General features: G+C 43.5%; 1 pseudogene; it reads right to left on the reverse strand.

Moving 5' to 3' along the window:
• Nucleotides 1-228: 228 nt before the first annotated feature.
• Nucleotides 229-282, reverse strand: LOC114673283 (U7 small nuclear RNA; annotated as a pseudogene).
• Nucleotides 283-5,890: the final 5,608 nt, after the last annotated feature.

Genomic DNA, 5,890 nt, shown 5'->3' on the forward strand with positions numbered 1-5,890 from the left:
ATTAGGTAGGACTAAAAGTATATGCCACCTTACCTCACTAATTTTTTTGTGGGTTTTATTTATTTATTTATTTATTTATTTATTTATTTATTTTTGTAGAGACAGGATCTCCCAGGCTGGTCTCAAATTCCTGGGCTCAAGCAATCCTCCTGCCTTGGCCTCCCCAACTGTTGGGATTACAAGTGTGAGCCACTATGCCCAGCTTATTTAAAAAAAAAAATTTTTTTAGAGAGTTTTCTGGTGAAAACCTGCTAAACAGATTCTCAAAGAGCTGTAATACTTGATTTATTTGACATTTTAATTTTTAGTCTGAAATTTTCATTTCCAAATTTTCAATTTCTATTCACAAAATTCTTTTTTTTCTTTTCTTTTCTTTTTTTTTTTTTTTTTTTTTACAGTTTTTCCTCCTCTGCTGAGGTTTCTTTTCTTTTTTCTTTTTCTTTTTTGAGACGGAGTCCCACTCTGTCACCCAGGCTGGAGTGCAATGGCGTGATCTCGGCTCACTACAACCTCCACCTCTCCGGTTCAAGCGATTCTCCTGCCTCAGCCTCCTGAGTAGGTGGGATTACAGGCAACTGCCTTCATGCCCTGCTAATTTTTGTATTTTTGTAGAGATGGGGTTTCACCATGTTTGCCAGGCTGGTCTTGAACTCCTGACCTCAGGTGATCTGCCCAAGCTGGCCTCCCAAAGTTCTGGGATTACAGGCATGAGCCACTGTGCCTGAGTGGAAAGTTCTAAAATTAATTGCGGCTATGGTTGCACAATTCTGTGAGTATTAAAAATTGTTGACTTGTATGCTTTAAATGGGTGAGTTGTATGGTATATGAATTATATCTCAATAATTACAATAAAAGATTCATCAGTTTTGAAAATAGAACATATATATGCATTTTTTTTTCCTTTTCTTTCTTTTTTTTTCTTTTTTTTTTTTTTTTTGAGATGGAGTCTCGCTCTGTCGCCCAGGCTGGAGTGCAGTGGCCAGATCTCAGCTCACTGCAAGCTCCGCCTCCCGGGTTCCCGCCATTCTCCTGCCTCAGCCTCCCGAGTAGCTGGGACTACAGGCGCCCGCCACCTCGCCCGGCTAGTTTTTTGTATTTTTTAGTACAGACGGGGTTTCACCGTGTTCGCCAGGATGGTCTCGATCTCCTGACCTCGTGATCCGCCCGTCTCGGCCTCCCAAAGTGCTGGGATTACAGGCTTGAGCCACCGCGCCCGGCCCTTTTTTTTTCTTTTGCAGAAACAGGAACTATGTGTCCCAGGCTGGTCTCAAAATCTTGAGCTCAAGTGATCTTCCTGACCCAGCCTCCCAAATCGCTGGGATTACAGGTGTGAGCTACCATGCCTGGCCTGAAAATAGAATATATGGAAATAAAATGATAAATTCAATACATGAAATCACCAAATTTGGAGGAGACCCTAAACTGAATGAAAACAGAAATTAACTCATGTTACAAATGAACACCAAAACTGTACTGAAGCAGAAGTGGTATGGGAATAGTAATTAAGAAACTATGTTGAGCATATTATAGAATTAAGCAAATGATATATAAAAGAAGGTGGAAGCTAGAGTTCTCACTGTAGGAAAAAAGTAGATTTAGATACGAATTAGGGAATACAAAGGAGTCTTAGATGGGTGGAACTGGAGCTAGAGGCATCAGTATAAACCCATAATTTCATATACATCTATAGAGATAGAGCTAGAGGTTCAGCCTCTGTGTGTTAAAGGCTTAGAAGCACTAACACAATGTAACAATGAGCAGGCTTGGTACCAAGATCTTGGTTTCTAAATGTTATTCCTCACAACAAAGAAACAGCTTCTTAGAGAAATGGATGACTTTAGGGCTGGAACAGGGAAATTATAAGGTAAGCTTGAAATATCCTGTTGTGATAGAAATTAAGGAAGTCCCTCCCATCCCCTGCCACCCCCAACACCCTAGCAAAATGATGGGAATATGTCAAAAAACACAGGAGGAAGTTCCATTTCCAATCATGGCTGAGTAATTCCCATCACACCAAGTCTTCTGTAAACAGGAATGATATACTCAGAGCAAAATATTAAAGAACAAACAAACAAAAACTACCTGAAGTCATTAGCAAGCAAACAACAGGAGGAATATACTGCACAGAGGTGGATACCTGGAAGAGAAGAGGACTGAATGGGTTTCCCGTGTTTTACAGCTTTTAGTCTAAGGGAAGTCCAAAGTCTGCAAAGTGAGCGGTTAAAACAAAGCTGGGGGTAGTGGTGTGTGCCTGTAGTCCCACCTACTCAGAAGGCTGAGGTGGGAGGAAACCCTGAGCCCAGGAGTTCAAGGCTGTAGAGCACTAAGATTGTGCCTGTGAATACCCACTGTATTCCAACTTAGGCAACACAGTAAGACCTCATCTCTTTCTCTTTTTTTTTTTTTTTTTTTTTTTGGAGACAGAGTTTCACTCTGTTGCTCAGGCTGGAGTACAGTGGTGTGATCTCAGCTCACAGCAACCTCTGCCTCCCAGGTTCAAGTGATTCTCCTGCCTCAGTCTCCCGAGTAGCTGGGACTACAAGCACCTGCCACCATGCCCGGCTAATTTTTGTGTGTTTTTAGTAGAGACGGGGTTTCACCATGTTGCCCAGGCTGGTCTTGAACTCCTGACCTCAGGTGATCCACCCATTTCAGCCTCCCAAAGTGCTGGGATTACAGGCGTGAACCACTGTGCGGGAGATCTTATCTCTGAAAACAACAACAACAACAAAAACAAAACAACAAAAACCCAAACCCGGCAGTCTTACTAGCTTGAATTGTTCAGGGCAACCCCAGCAGGTGGCAATAATGGGAGGAAATCCTATCAAAATAAGAGCCACAGAGAGGGAGGCTCAAATTCTGTGCATAAACTATAGTCCCAGCTACTCGGGAGTTCCAGTACCTGTAGTCCCAGCTACTTGGGAGGCTGAGGTGGGAGGCTCGCTTGAACCCTGGAAGTCAAGGCTGTAGTGAGCTGTGATGATGCCACTGCAAGCCAGCCTGGGTGACACAGAGTGAGACCCTGTTTAAAAAAAAAAAAAAAAAAAAAATTCAGAACTTTAAAAAAATCACCCTGAAAAGAAACCCCGTGCCCTTTTATTATTTTTTTCACTTTTTTGACTTTATTATTTTTTATTTATTTATTTATTTATTTATTTATTTATTTATTTATTTTGAGACAGAGTCTCGCTCTGCCGCCCAGGCTGGAGTGCAGTGGCGTGATCTTGGCTCACTGCAAGCTCCGCCTCCCGGGTTCACGCCATTCTCCTGCCTCAGCCTCCCGAGTAGCTGGGACTACAGGCGCCCGCCACCTCGCCCGGCTAGTTTTTTTGTATTTTTTAGTAGAGACGGGGTTTCACTGTGTCAGCCAGGATGGTCTCGATCTCCTGACCTCGTGATCCGCCCGTCTCGGCCTCCCAAAGTGCTGGGATTACAGGCTTGAGCCACCGCGCCCGGCCTATTATTTTTTCTTTAAAACAATATTTATTCTTTTTTGTTGAGACTGGGTGTCACTATGTTGTCCAGGCTAGTCTTGAACTCCTGGGCTTGAGACATCCTCCTGCCTCAGCCTCCCAGAATGCTGAGATTACAGGTGTGAGCCACTGTGTCTAGCCAAGAAACCCTTTAGCCATCACGTTCCATTCTCTCCATCACCCCAGCCCTAGGCATTAATAATCCACTTTTTGCCTCTATAGATTTGTCTACTCTAGACATATCATATAAATGCTATCATATATGTGGTCTTTTTTGACTGACTTCTTTCACTTAGTATGTTTTCAAGGTTTATCTATGTTGTAACATGTATCATTACTTCATCCCTTTTTATTGCTGAATAACATTTCATTGTATGGATATACTACATTTTATTTATCCATTCATCCATTGTTGAACATCTGGGTTGTTTCCAATTTTGGGCTATTGTGTATAATGCTGTTATGAACATTTGTGTACACATTTTCTATGGACATTTAGTTTTTTTTTCTCTTGGGTGTATACCTAGGAGTGGAATTGTTGGATTATATGGTAACTCTATGATAAGCCTTTCAAGAAATTGCCAGATTATTTTCCAAAGTAGTTACCCCATTTTACATCTTCACCAGTAGTGAATGGGGGTTCCAATTTCTCCATATTTTCACCATGAATCTTTTTAAGAAAACAGATTATTGAGGAGGTCAGGCATTCGAGGCCACCCTGGCCAACATGGCGAAATCCCTCCTCTAATAAAAATACGAATATTATTGGCCTGGGGTGGTGGCTCACGCCTTTAATCCCAACACTTTGGGAGGCCGAGGCGGGCGGATCACGAGGTCAGGAGACTGAGACCATCCTGGCTAACACAGTGAAACCCCATCTCCACTAAAAATACAAAAAATTAGCCTGGTGTGGTGGCGGAAGCCTATAGTCCCAGCTACTCGGGAGGCTGAGGCAGGAGAATTGCTTGAACACAGGAGGCGGAGGTTGTAGTGAGTTAAGATCATGCCACTGCACTCCTGCATGGGTGACAGAGTGAGACTCCATCTCCAAAACAAAACAAAACAAAAAACAAATATTAGCGGGCCATGGTGGTGCATGCCTATAATCTCAGCTACTCAGGAGGCTAAGGCAGGAGTATCGCTTGAACCCGGGAGGCAGAGGTTGCAGTGAGCTGAGATCGTGCCATTGTACTTCAGCCTGGGCAACAGAGCAAGACTCTGTCTCAAAAACAAAACAAAACAGGTTATTGATATATAATTCATATACCACACAATTCACTCAAAGAGTGCAATTCAATGGTTGTGGTATATCATGTTAATTTTTTAAATTGTGGTAAAATATGAAAGTTGCCATTTTAACCATTTTTTATATACATATATATATACATACGTGTGTGTGTGTGTGTGTACATATATATATATATATTTTTTTTGAGACGGAGTCTTGCTCTGTTGCCAGGCTGGAGTGCAGTTGCGCGATCTCGGCTCACTGCAACCTCTGCCTCCCGGGTTCAAGCAATTCTCCTGCCTCAGCCTCCCAAGTAGCTAGGACTATAGGCGCATACCACTATGCCCAGCTAATTTTTGAATTTTCAGTAGAGACAGGGTTTTACCATGTTGGCCAGGATGGTCTCGATCTCTTGACCTCGTGATCCTCCTGCCTTGGCCTCCCAAAGTGCTGGGATTACAGGCGTGAGCCACCGTGCCCAGCCATATATATATATAATTTATTTATTTATTTATTTATGTATTTTTGAGACAGAGTCTCGCTTTGTTGCCCAGGCTGGAGTGCAGTGGCGCGATCTCGGCTCACTGCAAGTTCTGCCTCCCAGATTCACACCATTCTCCTGCCTCAGCCTCCCAAGTAGCTGGGACTACAGGCACCTGCCACCACGCCTGGCTAATTGTTTTGTATTTTTAGTAGAGACAGGGTTTCACTGTGTTAGCCAGGATGGTCTCGATCTCCTGACCTTGTGATCCTCCTGCCTCGGCCTTCCAAAGTGCTGGGATTGCAGGCGTGAGCCACCGCACCTGGCCTATATATATATTTTAAATATAGAGATGGGGCCTTGCTCTGTTGCCCAGGCTACTTTTGAACTTCAGGCCTCAATCTATTCTTCCGCCTCAGCCTCCTAAAGTTCTGGGATTGTAGAAGTGAGCCACTGTGCCTGGCCCCCATTTTTTTTTTTTTTTTTTTTTTTTTAGACGGAGTCTGGCTCTGTCGCCCAGGCTGGAGTACAGTGGTGCCTGGCCCCCATTTTAACCTTTTTTTTTTTTTTTTTGAGATGGAGTCTTGCTCTGTTGCCCAGGCTGGAGTGCAGTGGCATGATCTTGGTTTACTACAACCTCCACCTCTTGGGTTCAAGCAATTCTTCTGCCGCAGCCTCCCGAGTAGCTGGGATTACAGGCACCCACCA

Source organism: Macaca mulatta, chromosome 16, assembly GCF_049350105.2.
Source record: "Macaca mulatta isolate MMU2019108-1 chromosome 16, T2T-MMU8v2.0, whole genome shotgun sequence".
Classification (NCBI taxonomy): Eukaryota; Metazoa; Chordata; class Mammalia; order Primates; family Cercopithecidae; genus Macaca; species Macaca mulatta.